At 36.7% G+C, this 24,587-nt stretch overlaps 1 protein-coding gene across 5 annotated transcripts in view; it reads left to right on the top strand.

The window, feature by feature from the left end:
- The window catches only part of PCB (Pyruvate carboxylase), a 593,745-nt gene that overhangs the window by 16,270 nt on the left and 552,888 nt on the right, over window positions 1-24,587 (top strand). For 3 of the 5 annotated variants that reach the window (XM_090389679.1, XM_090389675.1, XM_090389677.1), the window contains exon 2: window positions 23,471-23,616. The exons of 1 other annotated variant lie outside the window; for it this stretch is intronic. The gene's annotated coding sequence lies outside the window, so the exon portion shown is untranslated. Of the gene's footprint in view, window positions 1-23,467; window positions 23,617-24,587 lie in introns of all 5 variants that reach the window. One more of the 5 variants, XM_090389676.1, reaches the window with a different exon arrangement.

Genomic DNA, 24,587 nt, shown 5'->3' with positions numbered 1-24,587 from the left:
GGCTTGCTACCTGGCATTGGGTGTATTGGATGCACTGCACCAGGGCCCACCGATGTAGGGGTTCCAATCAAGGGAGTCATCAGTCTCAGCATAAATAAGCGAGGCCCCTTAACCTCCTTTGGTCTGGGTCCCCAAGTACCTTTGCACAGCTTTGGTCTAAAATGCTGCTGGAACTGATATTCAGGTGACCTACAGGTCAAATGGACCTAATTTTGGCAAAGTCCGGTCGGTCTATGACAGCCAAATCTTCGCTTGCACCTTCATGATGGTGGGACTGTTAGTAACCCTGGGTATAACCCCCATGTGCAAGTCCAGAAATAGGGCACCTATTACCCAGGTGCGAACCAGCTATGCAGGGGTCTAGAGGGGCAGCGTTCCTTCGTGTGTGCCCACACCACACGGAGGAATGCTGCCCCTCTGTGTTACCAGGCAATCCTAGGTGGTAGATGACTCTCATCAACCAGTGCAATACCACCACCACTTTGTTTATCGGAGTCTTGAAGAGGTGGAACCTTATGTTTAGTCTCCAAAGCACAGTTCCGGCAAACTCCCCCCCCCCCAACCATCTCTTTCACCATGCAGTATTGGTCTTTTGAGGTTATGATGGACATTCTGGCATGATCCAATCTTCCTTACTTCTCAAGGGTACAGCTCTAAAATAGTGTATGCAGGCTGGCCACTGGATATCCCACCAGACCGAATTGGTAACCTATTGGCAACTCCCTAGGAGGCTTCTGGAATAATTAGTGTATAATCTTGCTGTTTATATAGTGACAGGAGGGAGTCCGAGTAGTGTGTATGCAGGGGTGGGCATTGTTGAGGCCACATGATGTCAAGGAGCTGGGTATATTCTTTGCCATGTATATGCCATATCCCAGAATTTCATTTCTTTGTACAGCATGTCCACCTCCTAGACTTTTTCTTATTAGTGAATACATTATGAATTGTCAAACTAATGGAACAAAATTTATCTGCAAAAAAGATCTAAACCTCCAAACATTTCCTTGTTTATTTCACAAATATACGTGGTCTCATTTCCAATCTCAGTGATTTCCATTTAGTCTGCCAAACCCCATGTACTCCTTTTGATATCAGATCCCAATTATCAGATGATTCAACCACTGCCCATTTCAATTATTTAAACATCTCAAATATACTGTATGATTCCTATCCCTTCAAATGTGGTACTTGTGTGTGTCTGCTGTGATATTCCTTGTCAGAGACTTGGTAATTTGGAATCTCCTCAGGCCATGTGGCACAATTGTGAAAAATGTTGTTTTACAATATTTTGCAATAGATTATAATATTTTGAATTTATAAGAAAAACCTTATATAAAAAAACAAAAAAATTTCAAATTTATAATAGTGTTTACACTTCCACCTACTCATTACAGTTCTATTTTATATTGGAAGATACCTCAAAGTCCTTGTAAAGAAACCAACCTTTGTCCACACATTACTCATTTTTATCCCAGAAGTTCAAAACATTTCACTTGCAGGTTGTTAGTATGCATTATGAAACAAGGCTTATTGCTCTCACTGTCAGGGCTCTGCCATGGTATTCTGGTGCCCGTTTCAGTGCCATTTCCTTCTTTGTGAATTTTGAAACCTATGAATCCAGTACATTTAAAACTCTGGTGAATTGAATGAATAAAATACTTAATTTAAGTGAATACATAGTACATTCCAATTATTCACTATTGAAAAAGGAAACGCCCTGCTCCCACAAAATGCAATAATAATGAAAAATAAACAACAAATTTATTAATTATATAAATAATATATTTGAGTATACAAATACTACAAAATCAAATTTATAATAAAAACACTATTTTAACTAAATTAAAGAAAGCTTGTTTTTCTTGCCTTAGGCTAATTCAAATTGTTAAATAATTTTGTGCAGATGAAGATCCTTATTTACTGTTTTTATTACTGCTGTATTTGTTAACCTCTTAGGAGAAATTGTAGATAAAAAATGGCTTATTAATTTTTTTACAAAAAAAATCCTCCAGTTGCAGTAGTCAAAGGAAGAGTTGAAAATTCACGAAGAAATTGCTGTATTTGGAAAAGTATGAGAAGTTCATTTGAAATTCCATTACTTGATGTTGATCATCTTTGAGTTAAATAGCATTTAATTGTTGAAGTAACTTGTTTTCATTCTTCTTTTTTTTTTTTTTTTTCAACTGTCAAATTATAAAGGCTGACACCTTTCTTCTAATTGATCTAGTTCAGAGGATTACAAACTTTTATACTTTATATCCTCCCATCCTTAATTTATAAATTAATATATACTTCAGTACAGTACATTTAATCTCAAAGTTAGAAGGAACATGCATTATAACTTCATGGATTAGTGGGATGGTTTGTTCATATTTTGTTAAAAAATATTTCATAAAAATAAGTGCTCCCTTTTAGGAAATTAAGCAGTGGTGCACAAACTGTGGGGTGCGACCCCCCCAGAGGGGGTCGCAGGCTAAATTAAAGGGGTCGTGGAAATTTTAAAATAAATTTATTTTTTGTGTACATAAAAACCTGTTGTTAAAATTACTTTTTCAATACTGTAAGTGTAGAGACCTTGCTATTCGGTCTGAGATATGAGTTAACCCTACTTCCTACCGTGTCGGGAATATGCCTTAATTTGCTCACTGGCTATGGACACACAAAAAAGCAGCTGACTAGTGCGACTTCTCGGTATGTATTAATATGTACTTCTCAGCACTAATGAAATGCTGAATAGTACTGAGAAGTGCTTCTCAATTAATCCCTTACAGTAATCCTTTTAGCTCTTAATTCTTGCTTCCTACAGCACAAATTCTCAAATTGCCTAAAAACCAGAGGTGTGAATCTGTGGTCGCAGTAAATATACATAGCAAGTGTGTTGAATGCAGGCGCAGCGCTAGGGTTTTTGGCACCCTTAGGCAGAAATGTATTTGGTGCCCTTGAGATACATTTATTAAATATTATTATAATAAAATTTTGAATTTCGGTGTCCCCAGATGTTGGCATCCCTATGCTCTGCTTACCAGGCTTAGTGTTTTGCCAGCCCTGGTTGCACGCAAGCTTTTCTCCTTGCTGTAATAAAAAGTTATTTTAATTATGCATAGAGAAAAGTACAGCAACTATTTAAAAACCATTCTTCTGTCCAGAGACGCAGTTTCGAGGCGTATTACATTTATCGGACAACATAAAATTCAATTATTAAATTGATTGAGAGAAAGTGCAATTTTTGCAATACAGTTAGATGAATCCACAGATATTTCAAACCTTGTTCAACTTATTGTATATGTTGGTACTGCTACAAGGAAGATTTTCTATTTTGCAAAACTTTGGAAGGAAGAACGGGCCAGAAGATTTTTGATGTTATAAATATTTTCTTTCAAACAAATAATCTAACTTGGAACAACTGTGTTGCGATATGTACTGATGGTTTCATTAACAGGAGAAAATAAAGGTTTAAAGGGCAAAGTAAAGGAAATTGCTCCAAATATAGTTTTTAATCATTGCATTATACATAGGGAAGTATTAGTAGCGAAGGAAATGCAAACTGATTTGCATGAAATTTTGAAAGATGCAGTAATTTAATTTTTTTTTTTTTTTTTTACATTAAAAAAAAAAAATTAAATAATGCCAAAAAAGAAAAAAGCAAGTTATTAAAATTCTTAAGATGAAGGTATTGTTATATCTGTTTATTTACTAACGCAGGCAATGTAGTAAGATAAAAAAAAAAATGAATGGTTAGTAAAATTCAGTTTACTTATTCTCTTTGAATCTTTGCTAATACAGATTTATTTTGAAACTAAATCCAAAAGCAATCAAAGGAAAATACAATTTATCAGAACAATTAAGATGAATTCTTAAGATGAAGATATTGTTATATCTGTTTATATACTAACGCAGGCAATGTAGTAAGATAAAAAATGAATGGCTAGTAAAATTCAGTTTACTTATTCTCTTTGAATTTTTGCTCTTTGAATCTTTGCTATTACAGATTTATTTTGAAACTAAATCCAAAAGCAATCAAAGGAAAATACAATTTATCAGAACAATTAAGATGAATTCTTAAGATGAAGATATTGTTATATCTGTTTATATACTAACGCAGGCAATGTAGTAAGATAAAAAATGAATGGCTAGTAAAATTCAGTTTACTTATTCTCTTTGAATTTTTGCTCTTTGAATCTTTGCTATTACAGATTTATTTTGAAACTAAATCCAAAAGCAATCAAAGGAAAATACAATTTATTATCAGAACAATTAAAAAATAATAAGAAGACACTTCTAGTATTGTTCATAAGTTTTTGAACAATGCTGGAAGTGTTTTCTTTTATTAACACTATTAGCAATATATTCACTCTTTATCATTGTATGAGTGACATTACAGAAGTGTCAATACATTCCTGACTATTTTAATCTCACTTTGAGCTTCTGAAGCTCATGAATTGCTTTCATAAACTTTTTGCTTTAATAATTCCCATAAAAGGAAATCTGGAGATGTTAAACCTGGAGACATAGGTGGCCAAAGTCCTTGTGATATGATTTGATGCCCCAGAAAACTCTTGCAACATTTTTGGTTGGTTGAGTGTGCAGTATGGCAGGTCAGCCCATCCTGTTGGAGCTAAATGTCTCTTTCATCTTCTTCTAGCAATGCAATTAACTGTATTGATGCTTTGTTAAGAACATTAGAGGTAAAATTTTTTCAAAAAGAAAAAAAAGTCCAGTTTCCAGCACTTCATGTTCTCTGATTTTGACTGTTGATGTTGTCACAAAGTGAAACCACACTTTGTTAGCAGCGAAATAAATTTTATCCAAAATTTTACTACTTTCATGGCAAAGTAAATCTTTAAACTAACCACTGATAGTACTATAATCTTTTAACATATCTTGAAATTGACGCCCATGCATACTGTGGGATCAGTATGGAAAAAGTTTATAAGTATTTTCTTATAGCGAAATGAGCTGAACTGTGATGCATACCTTTTGAATGCTGAGTTTCTGTAGAGATTTTCTTGGAGATTGAAATCATTTGTCTAACGTCATCTGAAGTATAAGTAATGTTTAAAAATACTCCTTTCATGTTCCTTATTCCCAAGTCATTCACAAATACACTGAACTTATTTATTATCATAAAAACTGCAGCTTTGCATGGACAGAAAAAATGTTGTGTTGATAGTATATAGCATGGTGTTTATTCACTGGTAATGATGTATGCAACTTCAGTCACTTGTGACAAAGTAAACGCTTGCAATGTAAAACTTATTTCCTCCAATCATGTAACATCCTTCAATTGTGTCCACACACATTTACACCTAAAATCACTATTTGTTAGCATGTTACCTGATACAGTAATGTCAGTTTACTTTTAAAATGAACAACCTGTGTAATTATTCATTAAGTCCACCAAAATCTATAGTTTTTTCCAGCTAAATTTCTTTCAATATGAATAACAATGCATAATTATTTGGACAATCTTCCACTAATGTAGATTTGTGGTTGCTATAAAAAAATATCAAAATATCCAAATTGTACTGGTTTTTATTGTACTGATGATAACTCTTAACTTGATTGGAATCCTATCTTGAAGGGCACATCTGGTATTTACTGCATACAACATCCTTGAGATATATGGGGAGATTTTCTGTCATGTTAGGAATCATGCACACTGGCTCAACAGTAGAAATAATACCACTTTTTCATAAACATGTTATCAAATACTTGCGGAAACTGTTTCTTGGTGGTTTAAATATAGGACACGAACAAAATGTTGTACCTGAAAGCAGGTACAACTTTTTGTACCTGGTTTCTTTGACATAAACACACCACTGGTACGGATTCCCTAAGTTTGGTCTGGGCTAGCTAGATGTTTAGTGACATGAATGAGTATTTAATTAAACTGAATGAGTATTTTGCATCTACATTCGCACATGAGTTATTCAAGGAGGGGAATGCCAGAAGTTTATCAAACTCGAACAGGGAGATAAGTGATTTTTTAATAACTGAGAGCAAAGTGGAGGAGAAATTGTTGAAGTTAAACATAAAAAAGTCACCTGGGGCAGATGGAATCTATCCAGTTATAATGAAGGAGGCAGCAAGGGAAGTAAGCAAACCCTTGCCATAATTATGAGAGTATCCTTAGAGTCAGGGGAGGTCTCCATGGAATGGAGATGTGCAAATGTATCCCCAATTCACAAAGGGGGTTCAAAGGGTGACACAAATAATTATAGACCTGTTAGTTTAACTTCTATTCCAGGGAAAATAATGGAGTCACTGGTTAAAGAGGTGATACAGGACCACCAGGACAAGACAGCAGTAATAGCATAAGTTTAAGGGTAAGTCTTGTCTGACCATTTTGATTGGATACTACGATGTGGTCACAAAGGAACTGGATGCAAAAAATAATTTTGATATCACATACTGTACTTGGATTTCAGGAAAGCTTTTGATGCTGTTGCACATGGATGACTGCTTTACGAATTGGAAAGGTATGGCATTAAGTGCAAGTTACTGCAATGGATAAAGGGATGGTTCAGTTTTTTTTTTTTTTTTTTTATAAAAACCTCAAACACGAGAGGTATTAAAACCTATAGTACTTAGTACCGTGCTCAGGTTGGAGGTTGCGAACATGAAAGAAGATATTTGTTGACATTAAATTTGAACTTCTGTAGACTGTAATTTTCAGGAATTACGTATGAAGGAAGGTTGTTCCAGAAAAAGGCAATTGAATGAATAAACAAGAAAGATGAAAAGTTAGTTCTGTGAGTTTGAAATTGGACAGTAAATGGACATTAGCTGGTGGTGGCACGTGTTCAGAGGCGCCTCCGTAGCCAGGTGGGAAGGAGCAGCAGTGCATAGCACAAGCTTCTTGATTAGACCAGGGTTCGAGCCTGTCACCACCAAATACGGAGGATGCAGAAAGGTCAGGGAATGACCACCGCATATTCCGGAGCAATATGGCCTTAGTTGCTAATGCTCCTAAAAACCAAATAACAACAAGCACGTGTTCAGACTCTTTTGAAAGAGGAGCAATTATAGAAGCCAATTCAGAAGAACAGTGCCTAATGGAAGTATCTGTACAAAAAGCATGCAGCAGAAACAGTATGTCTGTGAGACAGGGAGTGGAGAGACTCTGTTAGAGAGGAGTCATTAATTAACCTAACTGCCCTCTTCTGAATGGAATCTAGAAGCCTGAGAGAGGTTTGGGGGGGCCACTACCCCAGACGCGAGAACAATATTCCATGTTAGGGTGGATTTGCGATTTGTACAGAGTGAACAGCTGTTTGGAAGAAAAGTAATGCCGAGAACGAAAGAGAAAACTAAGTTTTTTAGATGCAGAGGAAGCAATACTTGTAATGTGCTTGTGGAAAGAGATTAGAAGTCAGAGTAATCCCCAAAAGAGATATATCATTTTGCCTAGAAATCAGAGTGTCATCAAAGATAAGCATAGGAGCAGAAGAATCCTTTTTTGCAAGATATAAGACAAGACTGAGTTTTAGAAGGATTGAAATCAACTAAGTTGTCTTTGCCCCAGGTAAAGACAACTTTGCTAAGTTGTCTTTACCTGGAGACCGGCATTTAAGGAATTGGTAGCAGATATTCGAGAAGTTGAAGCTCGAACTTTTCAAAATGGAAAGTGGAATGCAATGTGCTATCATCGGCAAAACTATGGATAAGATTTCCAGTCAATGGAAGAAGGTCATTAATGTACAAGAGGAAAAGAGTGGGGGAAAGAACTGAACCTCGGGGCACATCAGTATTAGTGGAGAAGTTAGAAGACAGAGAGCCATCTACCATCACCCTCAGTGAGCAATCGGAGAGAAAACTGCTTAACAATTTACAAAAAACAGTTGACAAACCATAAGATGGAAGCTTGTTTAGAAGACCTTTATGCCAAACACTATTGAAAGCCTTTGAGATGTCAAGAGCAACTGCTTATGTTTCACCAAACTTTCCATTGAATTTCTCCATAAATGAATAACATAAGTCAATGGATCGACACTGACAGAATCCATACTGCCAATCATTGATCAGACGGAAGGTTTCTAGGTAGTTGAAGAGTTGCCAGTTATTTGATTTCTCCATTACTTTAGAAAGAGTAGAAGTAATCGCAATAGGACGATAATTGGATGGGAAAGATTTGTCACCCTTTTTAGGAACTGGCTAGATATGAGCAAATTTCTAAGCAGAAGGAAAAACACCTTTGGAATAAGAAAGTGAAAAAAAGCGGCAAAGAACAGGAGTAAGTTCAGGAGCACAGGTTTTGAGAACAACTGGAGAAATATCATCAGGACTTGGAGCTTTCTGAGCATCAAAATCCTTCTGACAGTCTTGACGGAAGACCACAGAAGGAATTGAATGGAGTGTGTTGGGAATGGTGGGAGGTGTTTTACCAAGATCATTAATATAAGAGTTGGAAGAAAAATGGGATGCTAGTAGGTCAGCATTTATCCTTGGCTGAAATGACAATAGAACCATCTGGTTTGGACAGAGGTGGGCAAAAGTTGCAGCCAATAGCTTTGGCAGGAGATCAGAATGCTCGGCTACCATTAGGGTAGGAAGCAAGTTTTCTACTCTTAGCCTGTTCAAACTCTAGTTTGGACTGATTAATAACTGCTTTTACAATTGTTACGAGCTTTGGTGTAGGCAGAAAATGAAACGGAAGAATTGGAAACAAGCCAATTACGATATGCAACATTCTTTTCTTGAACAGCCTTAGCACATTTATTGGAAAACCAAGGTTCAGATAAAGGACGAGATTTTAAAGTGGAGTGTGGGATAAAGGATTCCATTCCTGCAAGAATAATTTCCCTGACACGATCTGAGCAAACATTGACATCAGAAGTTTTGAAACAGTAATCCGACCAAGGAAAAGAAGTCTCACAGGTCATCCCATTTTGCATTCTTGTAAGGCCAAACAACACGAGATTGGGAATAGCCATGAGAAAAAGGTTCCATTGGAGAAGAGACAGTCGCCAAGTTGTGACCTGAAGTGCCTAAAGGACCTCTCGCTTCGACCAGGTTGTTTGTGAGTAAAAGATAAAGCATATTGTCTGTATGATTAGGATTGTCCGGTATTCTTCTAGGTAAATGAACAATCTGTGCAAGGTCATTAGTAACTGCAAAAGCCTCAGCATCTCGACTAGCTGGGTTGGTGTGACTAGAAAACAGAAGCCAGCTGGAGTTGTGAACATCAAAATCACCAAGGAAAATTACTTCACTGTTAGGAAAGTTGGACTGGAGAAAGTCAAATTGCAAAGAGAGGAAGTCAAAGAGCTCCAAGTACAGTTGGGAGAATGGCAGAGACAACAGATGAATTTGACACAATGAGGTAGAGAGATTTTAAGCCAGAGAAGATCAAAGAGAGGATTTTCCAAATTGCTAAGTCTCTGACAGGGAATATCAAAACGGACATATGCACAAGTACCACCTTTGAGGTGAAAGGAATCATACAGCGTATAATTTGGGCATCTGAGATGGGCAGTAGTTGAATCAACCGATAACTGAGATTCTGTCAGAAAAAGTACATGGAGTTTGGCAGATTGCATGTGGAAATGGACATCATTGAGATTAAATTTGAGAGCACGTGTATTTGTGAAATGAATTAGGAAGTGCTTGGGAGGTTTAGATCTTTTTGCAGATAAGCTTTCTCTATTAGTTTCACAATTCATGGTGTATTCAATAGTAAGAAAAAGTGGGTGGGACATGCTGCATGAAGTAATGAAATTTTTGGATAGTGCGTACACATGGTAAGAATATACCCAGATCCTTGACATAACGTGGCCTCGACAATGCTCCCCGCATGCACACTACTCGGACTCCCTCCAGTCACTATCTGGCAGAGTACAGGTAGCAAGATTATACACTAGCTGATCCGGAAGCCTCCTAGAGAGTTACCAATAGGTTCGGTCCGGTGTACTAACTAGCGGCCGGCTTGCAAACACCGTTTTAGAGCTGTACCCTTGAATTGTAAGGAAGATTGGATCTCGCCATGATGTTCATCATAACCTCAAAATCATCAGTCATACTGCATGATGGAAGAGGTGGAGAAGGGTTGACCGGAACTTAGCTCTGGAGAGAGCACAGAGATGATAATAAATGGACGCTGCTCTCCGTGGACTAATGTTATTAGCGGACTTCCCTGCATTCGATGCTGGGCCCATTGTTGTTTTGTCTATTTATCAATGATATTGATTGAGGTATTTCAATATCATTGATTGAAATACTGTGCAATTTTTTGAAATGGCTATCATTATTATGTTTGTCCATAGGAAAACATAGGAAATTTCAAGGTCATTAAATTTTTAAGGAACTATAATCAGTCACTGGGAATTTTTAGTAGAATAGTTGTGCTGCCTGATAGCTTTGATGTAGAAGTTTTCAGGATACCAAATTGTATTTAAAAATACTCACGTGTTGCTGAGTTATACATTATTGGTATTTTCAAGGTCACGGTAATTCTGCTGAGTCAGCCATTTGGATGTTTCCAGGAGATAAAAGAACTACAGCAGTGCCACCTGCTTGTTCAGTGGTGACTAGAAATTGGCATAAATTGCTTAAAATTATTAAATTGTGACATCACGAGTAAGCTTCATCACTGAATAAGAGCTACTCCATTTATATGGCTGCTGCAGATTTAGTAGATCGGCAGCTTAAATCCCAAGCCCAGATAAATGGTGAGGGTTGACGTCAGGAAGGTCATCCGGTCGTAAAAACTATGGCAAAACCAATAGATGTGTTCCAGTTAAGAAGTTAATCCAACTAAAGAGAAGAAGAGGATGTAAAGTGTGAATTGTGAACATTGAATGCCAACCCCATATAACGTGGGAAAATACAAAGAAGAGGAGGAAGAAGATTGATTGAGGTATTTCAGGCTTGATGTCCAAGTTTGCAGATGATACAAAGGTTGGTAGGGTTGTTAATGACAGTATGCTACTGAACAGGATCTAGAAAAGTTAGGCAAATGGGCTGAGAAGTGGCAACTGAAGTTTAACATTGACAAATGCAAAGTACTCCATATGGGTAGCAGTAACCCAAGAGAAACATACCAATTGTGTTGTACTACACTCAGGGAGGTGAATGAAAAAGACCTGGGATTAATTGTGCAGTCAGATATGAAGTTCTCTGAGAAGTGCAGATGGGCTGCCAGAGCAGGTCACAGAGTTTTGTCAATGATATATAGGAATTTTGCTAGCAGAGACGAGGTGGTGATTATCCCTTTGTATAAAGCAGTGGTCAGGCCATACCTACAGGTCTGGTGGCCTCATTTTAGGAGGGATGTAGAGTTGCTAGAATGAGTACCGAGAAGGGCAACAAGATTGGTGAGAGGAACAAAGGGGTGTGCTTATGAAGAAAGGTTTAAGTTCTGCAAGTTGCAGCATCTGGAGACTAGGCATCTGCGAGGCGATCTGATCAAGGTGTATAAGGCCTTGAATGGTTTGAGCAGGCTTCAATGCTGATGGGATACTTTCGCTTGCTCAGATTAATAACCTGAGGCGGCATAGATTCAAATTGAGGAAAGACAGTTGTAGAATGGATGTGTGGAAGTTTGCCTTTAGCCAGCAAGTAGTTGATTGCTGGAACAAACTTTCATCTGTTGTGGAAGTTGATAGCTTAAATAAATTTAAGGCTGAACTAGACAAACATTTGGAGTGACTGGATTGGTGAAATGGGAAGGGTTTTTTTTTTTTTTTTTTTTGGCTGATGCTGTATAAGCTTGCTTTCTTGCATCATATACCTGAAATAATGCTAATCTTCACAGAGATGGAGGGTATAGCATCATGAAATGATCTGATTTGAGTTAACTAAATTTTAGGGATAAATAAAATACTGTTTATATTGCAAAGCATGAGACATAGTAGAGTACACATTCTTTTCCTGTCCTGTTGTGCAATACATATCAGTTACATAACAGTATAGTGATAGCAAATTTAAGAAAAGCCCAGATATTGTTTCTGCTGCTCCCACCTCCTGTATCTGGAATTACACACACACATCCTGATGTTTCCCATAAATAAGAAGTATTGGGTATGGTAGATTAGAAACAGTACAGGAGACTTTGATAGGTGTCTAAACATGCTCTTTGATTTATGCATGCTGCTATTAGGGTTTTTGTTATTAGTTGTTACAGCTGGGTGAACTGAAGTTTATATAACCATAGTGTGTACTCACAAATCTCATTTTTTAGTGTACTTAATTTATTTGGAGTATAGTGGCAAAGTCTAACTTGGTTTATGAACATGGGTGTAGTAGTATAATTAGCTTTGAGTGATAGGGTCCTAGCTGGCTACAGGCAAGTAATTTCTCTTCCATGTTTGTGGAAGTCTGTGTTACAAATGTTCAGTGTAAGAGTGAAGCAGATGAATGACCCCTGATCTTGTGGGGCAGGCCAACTCCTGGCAGCAGCCAAACTGGTGGTCACATGAATTGAGCTTTCCATCGATTGAATCTGTATAAGAGTTAGTCAAATTATTGTATAGTAAAATCCCATTACAATGAATGGAGTTTTAATGAAATTTTTACCATTAAAAATAATTCTAGATCCTGGTTAACTTCCCTGAGGCTGCACAGCATGTGTACACGATTCTCACGGTGAACCACACCATCACTGTACAGATAGCAATGATTTAATTGGCTTCAATATGCTTAAGTGGCCACTTATATATACTGCAAAATTGTAACTTACGGTAAAAATTCACCAACAGTAATCACATTGTTACAGTTGAAAGGAGTTAAAAATGAAAATCGACATTTGTAATTTTCAAATGTGTGCGAATAGCTAATATTTCGAGCCAATGAGAGTTAACAGAATCAACACAAACAATCATTTATAGATGTCATTCACTAAAAAGAGATTTGAGCCATTTGCTTGTGCTCCAATGATTTTCGAGCCAATGAGAGTTAACAGAATCAACACAAACAATCATTTATAGATGTCATTCACTAAAAAGAGATTTGAGCCATTTGCTTATGCTCCAATGATTTTTACCAAGGCAGAAGAGAATGTCAAAGAATATCATAAACAAAACATCACCATCCCTATCCCTATTTGAACGACGGATGTGAACTAATTACACTGATCTGTATCAAGTTCCTTCCCGAAATGAATAATTTCAATAGATTCTCTTAGGAAATATGTTAAACTCATATGTGCTTAAAAAGTTCTCATCACCCTCAGTTTTTAAATATCGTAGGTTAATGACTGAAAACCAAGACCTATAGTTGGTTTAATTATTTTTTCATCTATTTTATCTTTTTATTTTTAAAAATTTTTTTCTAGAACATTGGGTAAATTTCTAGAGCATATGGGAGCTTTCTACAACATACAAGATATTCCAGAACATTCTAAAATATTGACATGTATGGAAGAAAGGTCAGGATGTTTCTGGAAGGTTCTAGAACTTTCGATGGCATCCTCTAGATACATTGTGAACCTTCTAGAAACTTCTCTACTGGTACATATACAAGCGTGTTCCACACCAAGCAAGCATTTTCATATTTCAAAAAGTGTATGTGTTTCAGAGAGTGAGTGGTGAACAAGTGTTTTAGTGAATTAATGTTTGTAAACAAGTGTTATGTGCATAAGTGTAAATTGTGAACTGTGTTTAAATTAGAAATAAAAATCTACAATTTCTTAATTGTGTTCTTATGTATGCCTACCTCAACCATACATGAAATTGTCATGTTCTTGCTGAAATAAGCCTGATATCTTTTTCTATATTTGTGGAGAAGTGTTATTAAAATCGCAGCAGAAGCCACTGTCACAACTTGTGAGAAAAGCCTGTGAATTCTATTTTGGATGTTAGGTCGGAGATAAAGTGTGGTTTCCAAAGATTTCTTTAGCTCATGTTCAAGGACATTAACAGGCTTGCTTAGAGGTAGTCATTAGTTGATGCCTTTTGCTGTTCTGGTGATATGGTGGGAACCTCAAGACCACATAATCGATTGTTAATTTTGCATGACCAATATTTCTGATTTTTCTGGGAAATTCAAGCATAGAGTAGAGTATCCCAACATACCTTCTGCTCTAAGGCTGATTCCTCACGATGATTAGACCCATGCTAGTGCCAAAGCCAACAGAAACTTATGGACTTGACTCTGATTCAGGATTGGAAAAGGAGTCTCGAGAAGATGTAGAACCCAGAATGAGTACAGATCCAGACTTTTTTCAATCCTTGATACTGCACTAATCACTCGCAAAATTGAATGATTTTGTCAGAGATTTGGACCTCTCCAAAACCAGTGCTCAATTATTAGGCTATCTTAGCTTCATCAGTGGAATCATTTTTGAAAATGATATTGGGGTGTCTTTTTATAGGAAGGGGCAATCTAACATAACCTATTATTCCACGAATGCTGCTTTGGTTTATTGTAACAATGTCCAGGAATTTAATGACAGTTACATCTGGAGCACATTCCTGAGCAGTTGAGGATTTTCATTGATTCATCCAAGGTCAGTTTGGAAGCAGTTTTACTCCATAATGGAAATAAGTAGCCATCTATATCATTTCCCTATGCAGTTCACATGAAGGAAACATATGAGAACCTACAAGTTCTTTTGCAAACAATATGCATCAAGAATACAAAAGGAATATCTGTGCTGATTTAAAAGTAGTAGCTTTGCTGACTGGGTTTGCAAGGTGGATACACTAAATACTGCTGCTTTTTTTTTTATGCAAGTGGGACTGCCGAGCAAAGGATTGTCACTACATGGAAAAAAAAAATGGCCAGACCATTCAGAAACTACACCAGGCCAGAAAAATGTAGCACATCCTCCTTTGGTGGATAATTCAAAAATTTGTTTACCTCCATTGCACATCAAGCTAGGTTTGATATACAGTATATAAAAAAAAAAAAAAAAAAAAAAATTGTGAAAGTGATAGACAGAAAAAGAGAAGGATTTTCCTGTTTGAGGCAAAAGTTTTCCTCAAATCAGTGAGGCCAAGATAAAGAGGGAATTTTTGTGGGTCCTCAAATCAAACTGCTATTCCAAAATGAGGAATTCACTAAAAAATTAAATGCTAGAAAATAAGAGTCTGGAAGGCATTAGAAAACATTAGCCAAAACTTTTTAGGCAATGAGAAATTACAGTGTAATGGTGGATGAGTTAATTTTAGTGTACAGAGAGCTGGGATGCAACATGTTAAAGCTTCATTTCCTACATTCCCATTTAGACTTTTTTCTTAAACTTGGGAGCGGTCTCCAATGAGCACGTTGAAAGGTTTCACCATGATATTTCTTAAATAGAAAAAATATACTAGGGAAAATGGAGTCCAAAAATATTAGCATTACATTAGTAGAGGCATATGATGCAAGAAAGCAAGTTTATGCAGCATCAGCCAAAAAAAAAAAACAAAAACGCTTCCCATTCATATTGGCAGACTATTGTTGGAATCTCCTAAGGAAGACACCAATGGACAATTATAAAAAGCAAAAAATGCAAAAGTGTTTTGTTATCAGATAAACATTTTTGTTAATAGAATAAGGTTAATTAGACCCATTGTTCAATATTTCGTACTGTATGTAACATTTTTCTTAAAATATAAGATCTTTTTTACTAGAAACTTAGTTTTTGACTTTAATCCTTTCTGCTTTAAAATTGGTAGTTGTTACAACATGGTTGTCATATTTGAATTCAGCTTTGTAAAATCTACAAGAATAACCCTGAATTTTAACAGGGAGTGCAAAAAACGGGGGGGGGGGGTTTGCCTACCAGTGTTATTTGGAGCAAATCCATAAGATCCCCAAATTATCAGATCATGTTTGTGCAATCTTAGACATTTGGGTCCTTGAAGTTTTTTGCTTGGTAATCTGAACAGCATCTAATAGAGAACCGAGATTGTTTGAACTTGTTCTTGTTCATCAGTATCCAAGTGTATATGTGCCTTTAGTGGTTGGGCTCTTGCAACTGAATTTTTTGGAGATTGATTTATGTAGTGCTGTCAATTGTTATGGTTCTTTGCAAATTTGTTAAAAGATACAATAATATTGACTGTGAGAATATATTTGGCCAGAATAAATGAATTCCATTATGGATGTGATTGGTTAGGGTGTATTTTTTTTTTTTTTTTTTTTTTGGTCGATTTTAAAAATAAATGGAATTAGTTTTAGATATGACTAAAGAGAGACTAAGCTTGTTAGAGAAGCTGTCTTATTTTTATTTTAATATATAATTTTTGAAATTTGAATGTTGTCCTTCCTTTATTGAGGCAGTCATCCATACTTTATTATAACAGTATTTATTCTCTAATTTTTAAATTATAAAAGACATTTTAATAATCATATGCTTATTATTAATGATTGCAGATATAATTATCAGCAATTACATTTGTTGGTAATCATACCTCTTGTTTAGGGCATTCTTCCCACCTCCCCCAATTAGTGCATGGGGCTCATGGAATCTGACACTTGCCTTGCTATAAGGCTGGACCTACAGAGATCTTGTGTGTATTTTCAATGGGAGATTAGATGACTATTTGGCAAAAGTACACAAAATATATTTTTATTTCTTTAACTTATTTTTTTTTTAAACATGCTACATATGCTTTAAATTCTTGCATTCTCTGCTATTTTAATATTAATTAATTGAAATTGTGGATGTATCACTCTACAGTGATTGTAGAATGAACTTTGTACTTGATAAATTCTGTCCATATTTTTTTTTCTATGAAACAAATTCTTTATTTTTGAGATAAAGCTTATTGGGATGGAAAGCTGTGGACTTAAATTAGACAACATTTGTATGCAAAACACCACATCAGTTGCATTTATTTATTATCTGCCCAATTTTTCTAGATCCTGTTACAGTAGCACACTGCCATTACTGTTATTAACAACTCTGCCAACCTTTGTATCATCTGCATACTTGGACGTTAAGCCTGATATATTCCTTCATCAATATCATTGATAAATATACAAAACAACAGCGGGTCCAACAACGAACCATGGGGGACTCCACTAATAACATTAGTCCATGAAGAGCAGAGTCTGTTGATTACCATTTTCTGTCGTTTCCCACTCAACCACCCTTTTATCCATCATAGCAACTTTCCCTTAATACCATACTGCTCCAACTTGTATGGCGCCTCCGTAGCCAGGTGGGCAGGAGCAGCAGTGCGTAGCACACGTTTCTTGATTAGACTGGGGTTCGAGCCCGTGACCACGAAATACGGAGGATGCGGAAAGGTCAGGGAATAACCACTGCATATCCCCGGAGCAATATGGCCTTAGTTGCTAATGCTCCTAAAAACCAAATAACAAACAACAACAACAACTTGTACAGTAGTTTTCTGTGGGCAACAGTATCAAAAGCTTTTCTAAAATCCAAGTATATAATATCAAAATTAATTTTTTGCATCCAGTTCCTTTGTGACCTCATTGTAGTATCCAATCAAATTAGCATTAGTAGAGGCATTTGATGCAAGAAAGCAAGCTTATGCAGCATCAGCCAAAAAAATAAAGTAAAATAAATAAATAAAAAATAACCACTTCCACTTCACCCCTCTGTTTGTTCGAAATACCTGTCCAGCTGAGCCTTAAACTTATTTAGGCTATCAACTTCCACGACAAGGGATGGAAGTCTGTTCCACCTACCAACCACCCGCTGGCTAAAGGCAAATTTCTGCACATCTATCCTACATCTGTCCTTCCTCAATTTGAATTTATGCCCTCTGGTCTCTCAGGTGATTATTCTGAGCAAGAGTAAGAATCCCATCAGCATTGAGCATGCTCAACCCATTCAAGGCTTTGTACACCTCTATCAGATCACCTCGCTGGTGCCTAGTCTCCAGACAGTGTAATTCGCAAAACTTAAGCCTTTATTCGTAAGAGAACCCCTTTGTTCCATTCACTAATCTTGTTACCCTTCTCTGTACTCGTTCCAGCAGCTCTACATTCTTCTTGAAATGAGGCCACACCTAGAGTACTGTATACAGTACTCTAGGTGTGGCCTGACCGTTGCCTTATACAAGAGAATAATCACCTCCTTATCCCTGCTAGAAAAATTCCTATATATCATTGACAATACACCATGAGCTACTCTTGCAGCCCGTCTGCACTGCTCAGAGAACTTCATATCTGCCTGCACAACCACCCCCAGTTCCCTTTCATTCTCTACCACTGTCAGTGTAGTACCACAGAGTTGATACGTTGCTCTGGGGTTGCTGTTTCCCATATGTGGTACTGTACATTTGTCAATGTTAAACTTCATTTGCTCAACCTTTCCAGATCCTGTTGCAGCAGCATAGTGTCAGTAGTGTCCTTAACAACCCTGCCAACCTTTGTATCGTCTGCAAACTTGGACATTAAGTTTGATATACCATCATCAATATCATTTATAAATACAGAAAACAATAAAGGACCCAATACTGAACCCTGAGGGACTCCACTAATAACATTAGTCCACGATGAGCAGTGTCCATTGATTACCACTCTCTGTCTTCTCCCCCTCAACCACCCCTTTATCCATAGCAGCAATTTGCCTCCAATGCCACACTGCTCCAATTTGTGCAGCAGTCCTCCATGTGCGACAGTATCAAAACCCTTTCTAAGATCCAAGTATATAATATCAAAGTTATTTCCTGCATCCAGTTCTTTTGTGACTGCATCATAGTATCCAATCAAATTGGTCAGGCAAGACTTCCCCTTAACAAAACCATGCTGTGTCCGAGCTATAACTGAAGTCTTGTCTAGATGATCCTGCAGTGCTTCTTTAAGCAGTGCCTCCATTAATTTTCCGGGAACAGAAGTTAAACTCACAGGTCTATAATTACATGTGTCAGCCTTTGATCCTCCTTTGTGAATTGGGGTCACATTTGCACATCTCCAGTCCATGGGTATCTCCCCTGAGTCAAAGGAAGCTCTCATAATTATAGCTAAGGGTTTGCTTACTTCCTTTGCTGCCTCCTTTAATATAACTGGATAGATCCCATCCACCCCGGGTGCCTTTCTTGTGTTTATCTTCAACAATTTCTCCTCCACTTTACTCTCAGTTATTACAAGATTCTCTAGCTTACTGCCAGAGTTGAATACACCTCTGGCATTCCCCTCGCTGAATAACTCCTCATGTGTGAATGTCGATGCAAAATATTCATTTAGTTTGTTAGCTACCTGAGCAGGATCATCAACAGTTGACCCATCGATATCAAGTGGACCAATCTGATTCATCCCCTTCCTTCTAGAGTTTACATAAGTAACGAACTCTTTGCTGTTTTTCTTCGCATCCCTTGCCAAGGATTTCTGGTAATCTGCCTTCGCCTTCCTAACCTCCTTTGTAACTTGGTTACAGATCAACTTGTATCTATCATAGGCTTCTGTGTCACATGTTAATTTGTATGTATCCCATGCATTTTTCTTCTCTGCATATGCCTCATTAGTTCATCTGACATCCATTTAGGCCTAAACCTTGAACAATATTTCTTAGTTGGTATGTAAAGCCTAGTAGCTTCCAAGATAAGTTCTTTGAATGCTTCCCATTTTGAATTTGCTGTTGGTAACATCATCAGTTGATCCCACTGTATAGAATTTAAATATTGTTTCAGTCCATCGTAGTCGCCTTTACGAAAGCAATACCCCTTCCTTTTACCCCTAATGGTAGTTACCTCTTTGAGTAACTCCCACTTCAGAACACTGTGATCACTGCCACCTAGTGGTTCATTTACTGCAGATTCTTAATGCATGAAGAATCACTACTGATAATCAAATCAAGAGTATTACTCCCTCTAGTTGCCTCCCTAACATTCTGATGTATGAAAACAATCATCCAATAAATCCACAAAAGCCTTGCTAGTGTGTGAGTGACCAGCCCCCAAATTCCAGTCAGTATCTGGGATATTAAAATCCCCCATTATAAGACTCTCTGATTTACTGGCCCACTCTATTTCTCTGTACAGTTTCTTATTATACTCATTAGAGTCATTAGGCCTATAGCACACTCCTACTCTCAATTTTGATCTCCCAATGCTTATGTCACACCAAACTGACTCGACACTGCACTGTCCAGCGATGTCGACTGGCTTCACTTCCTTGGATTTTATATGTTTCGTAACTAATAGCATAACTTCTCCTCCCTTCCTATCCTCTCTATCCCCTCTGTAGACATTGTACTCCCCAAATTCCAGTTCTGCATTCCTTATATCTGTGTGACACCACGTCTGTGAAATCCCAACAATATCTGCCTTTGATGTTTTGAGCAATACCTCAAATTCATCAAATTTATTTGCTAAACTCCTAGCATTGGTGTACACGCAAGTATACATGCACCTGCTCTTCCTCTTAGCCACCCTAACACAACCCATGTGTTTACTTGTACCCCCATGATTCCCAGCAGTCTCTGAAATATCCTGCATCTTATTTTCCAGGCTACTGCTCATTCCAATAGAAGCAGTGCAAGAATCACCTTCTCCTCTGCCAGTGGCTACTGTTAATCTATTAGTCCTTGTATTCCCCCAATCTAGCAGTTTTCCGACCCACCTAACACTGCCTCAATAGCATCAGCAAACATTCTTGCACCCTTTCTATTTAAGTGTATCCCATCCCTGTAGAAGCAGTCTCTTCTGTTAACAAGTACAGACCAGGCTGAAAAAATTTCTACCCCTTGAGCCCTGCACAATCTTTCCAGGGCCAAATTGATCTACAGGGCTCTCATCTTATACTCCCTCCTATCGTGTCTGGGCAGAATTGGAGACACTTTCAAATTCAACCCTCATTCACGGCTTTTTTTCATCAGTGACCTGTACTTGTTAAGTAATTCCGCTGGTCTCCTACTCTTTGTCAGACAAGACTTCTCCTTAACAAACCCATGCTGTGTCTGAACTGTAACTGCAGCCTTGTCTAGATGATTGTGCAATGCCTCCTTAACGAGTGAAAATAATGGCGTCACTGCCATTATTTTCCCTGGAACAGAATTTAAGCTAACAGGTCTGTAATTACTTGTCACCATTTTATCCCCTCCCTTGTGAATTGGGAATACATTTGCACATCTCCAGTTCATGGGGACTTCTCTTGACTCCAAGGATGCTCTCATAATTATGGCTAAGGGTTTGTTTACTTCCTTTTCTGCCTCCTTTAATATAACTGGATAGATTCCATTCACCCCAGGTGCCCTTCTTATGTTTAACTTCAGCAATTTCTCCTCCACTTTGCTCTCGGTTATTACAAAATCATTAAATCAAAGTATGTAATATACTTTGTAAAGTATGCAATATAATTATATTTTGCATCCCATCCTTTGTTACTACATCATGGTATCCAATCAGATTGGTCTGACAATATTGCCCCTTAACAAACCCATGCTGTATCTGAACTACAACTGCAGCCTTGTCTAGATGATCCTGCAGTGCTTCTTTAACCAGTGACTCCATTATTTTCTCTCGAACAGAAGTTTAACTAACAGGTCTGTAATTACTTGTCACCCTTTGATCTCCCTTTGTGAATTGGCAATACATTTGCACACCTTCAGGCCGTGGGGACTTCTCCTGAGTCCAAGAATGCTCTCATAATTATGGTTAAATATTTGTGATCCAGTGGTTACTATGCATGCTCACAAGCAAAAATGCTGTGGGACCAAGCACTCAAGCCTGTCCGCTGCCACGAAAAAGTACACGGCTCATCGTGAACTGTGGTGTTGAATATCTGACTGCCCTTAATTCAGTAGTATGCAGTAAAAGTGAAAAATATAAACACTTTTGGTCTTTGTCTTATCGATGATAAATGGAAAATTAGGTTTAAACTTGGATTTTATAGAATATTTTTTCCTTATCTTTCATTAAAGCAGACTTTCACTTTTTTTCCCAAAAATAAATTGTCCATTCCTTTCCTTCATTTGGGTAAGCATTTTTTTTTTCTCTTTTTTAACCCTGTTATCTTCCTTTGAGCTGAAATCCATCTTGGCACAAAGTCAAGGTTGTGGGAGAATGAAAGAGGCCTAAGTGTGTAGTTTGACTTGGAATTCTCTAAGCATTGCAGACTTGCTTTTAGGACAACTTGTGGAGTTCCATTAGTGACTTTACAAGAATTTTACCAGCAGGAACAAAGATGATTATCCTGTTGTATAAGGCAGTGATTAGAGTGCATCTTGGGTACTACATTCAAGTCTAGAAGCATTTTAAGGAGGATGTGGGTCTGTTGGAACAGGTGCAGAGCAGAGCAACATGATTAGTCAAGGACACAAGAAGGTACTTGTACCATGAAATATTTCAGTTCTGTATATTTCAGCACTTGTGAGGAGAGTTTTTAAGGTTTTAGATGTGTTGAGTAAACTAAGTGCTGTTGTATCTACCCTTTTTTGGTCAATGCACAAGGGGAGGGAATAAATGTAAATTGAAAAACCGATGATTGGCAGATAATGTCCAAATATTTGCTTTCAGCCAGAGAGTAATTGATCATTGGAACAAACTTCCATCTGATATTGTTGGAAGTGGATAGTTTGAAGAAATTTGAGGAATCATCAGACAGATTATTAAAGGAGATGTTCAGATGAGGTGGGTAGTTTTTTTTCCTTCCTTTTTTTGTGTCCTTTCATCATTTATGAATATTTAAATAATACTGTTTCTAAGGCTAATAATCAGCCTTGTAATGCTAATTGTATTTGAACAACTATCATTTTTCTTTACAACGTTTAACCTTTAATCTAAAACCTTTATTAAGTGGATTATTTCAGATTGTGTTAAGAGTTCCTCTTTAAATCTCTGGTTTTTACCCCATCTATAGTTTGTCTGTAGAATGTTGTGCAATTTTAGAATACAAATTGGACACTTTACACAGATCAGGTATGGGTAATTTTATATCTTTAGTTAAAAATTGTCTATAGAATGATGCTATGGGGACAAGCCTCTGCCAATGTATAGGAATATTAGTATTGGTGACTTGATGCAAGGAAGCATTAGCCAAAAAAAAAAAATCTTCATTCCTTCCAGTAATTTGTTTATGCCTTTCTCACATTTATTCAAACCCCTCAGCTCCACAGCATTAGGTGGAACATTTATTGCAGCAATTGATTACTCTTTGGCTGATTGCAAGTTATTGTACATTTATTCTGTGACTATCCTTTTCAGTTTAAATTTATGTTCCCTTGTGTGTTTCATCTGTCGTGATGATCCAGATGTGGTTTGCATTTGTATTTGATTTTTAATATATATATATATTTTTTAATATATTAATTCACTCATCAAGTTCATTCAATAATTCATTTCAAGTTCTACAATCAGTATGCAATGGTGTCTTTTCTGTGTACAGTTCCAGTCTTCCCCAGTATGTTTATTTTCATTGTTAAATTGTACATTAAACTTTTTTATAACTTGCACTGCACAGGATTGCATTAGTTGTTAACATATGCTAATCTGCTTTATCTTAAAACTATATTATGAATGACATACTATATAAAAGATTTCAGTATTTTAGAGAACTAGTAATTACTACCTTTTTTTTAAAGTTGGCATATTTTTATATTATACTAATTGTAATTTTTTTTTTTTTTTAGCAGCATGACAAAACTGGTTGCAAATTGGCATGGGTTGTTTAGAAGATGGGATGTGATTTTTATCCTTTTTATATAATTTTTTGCTTAAATTGTGACTTCTATGCCCTTGCCTTATTAAAGACTCCTTATTTACATCCCTGTTGAACAAGGTCAGTTAAGTTTTTTGTACTGTCTCTACAGTAATTCTAAATTATCTCATTATATTATTTAATCTTTCCTTCAGAAATTGAGTAATCTCAATTTTCTGTATTGAATATTAAGTCATTATAAAATTATATTTAATTGTTATTGTTTCCTTGAAATCTGACTGACTAATTCTTGTTGCTAATATTATATTGGATACATCTGCAAAGTATTTTGACTTTATTCTAAGAGAGTATAAATATTAAATTTAAGCTGAAATGCAACTAATTTACTGAACTAAAGAAGCTTACGCAGAGATATTGGGGAATTTTTTTTTACTCATATATCTCTCTATAAGTACATTAAATATAGGAAATCTTTCTGGGTGGTATTTTGCACATTTTAACTATTTTGCAGAATCACACTGCTTTTTATGCCTAAAATCAATTGGTTATTAAGTTTATTTCACATGTTTGCACTGAAGGTTCATTCTTTAGTTCTCCTTTGAGTGAATCCACTTATACTGTGTGTAAGTGGATTCACTCAACGCGGTATAAGTCCATATGACATGGATCATGCGTATGCGGCCCAAGGTTTGCAGTGGCATGGTGTATCTGACTCAGTCGTGCAGCCTTATTACGTAGTATTTAGTTGCTTTAGTGTGATTGAATTTATAGTCTCATCGATTTTATTCTAAGTGACTTTGTTATCAAAGACAGTGGTTTTGTGGCATTTTGCAGTTTTGCGATCGGTCAGAATTTAGCCTCTACATTTCACCTACTTTTTTATTACAATATTTTTCATTCTGTATCTTTCAACTTAGTAGTTCTCAGAAACAGTGTGATGTAATACTTGAATGACCCCTTAGTTGGCTTGAGTCTTTGTTAGTGATAATGTCAGTGTGAGTTTCTGAGTTGAGTGAAAAGTGACTTCACTGTTTGTGTGTTTTTTTTCATTGAGTGAATTTATATTTTATTTCAATAGTAACCCTAACATA

This window comes from Mastigoproctus giganteus, chromosome 2, assembly GCF_048544385.1.
Source record: "Mastigoproctus giganteus isolate SK-2022 chromosome 2, ASM4854438v1, whole genome shotgun sequence".
NCBI lineage: Eukaryota > Metazoa > Arthropoda > Arachnida > Uropygi > Thelyphonidae > Mastigoproctus > Mastigoproctus giganteus.
Note: the sequence above shows the minus strand (reverse complement) of the source record. Positions and strands in the feature narration are given on the sequence as shown.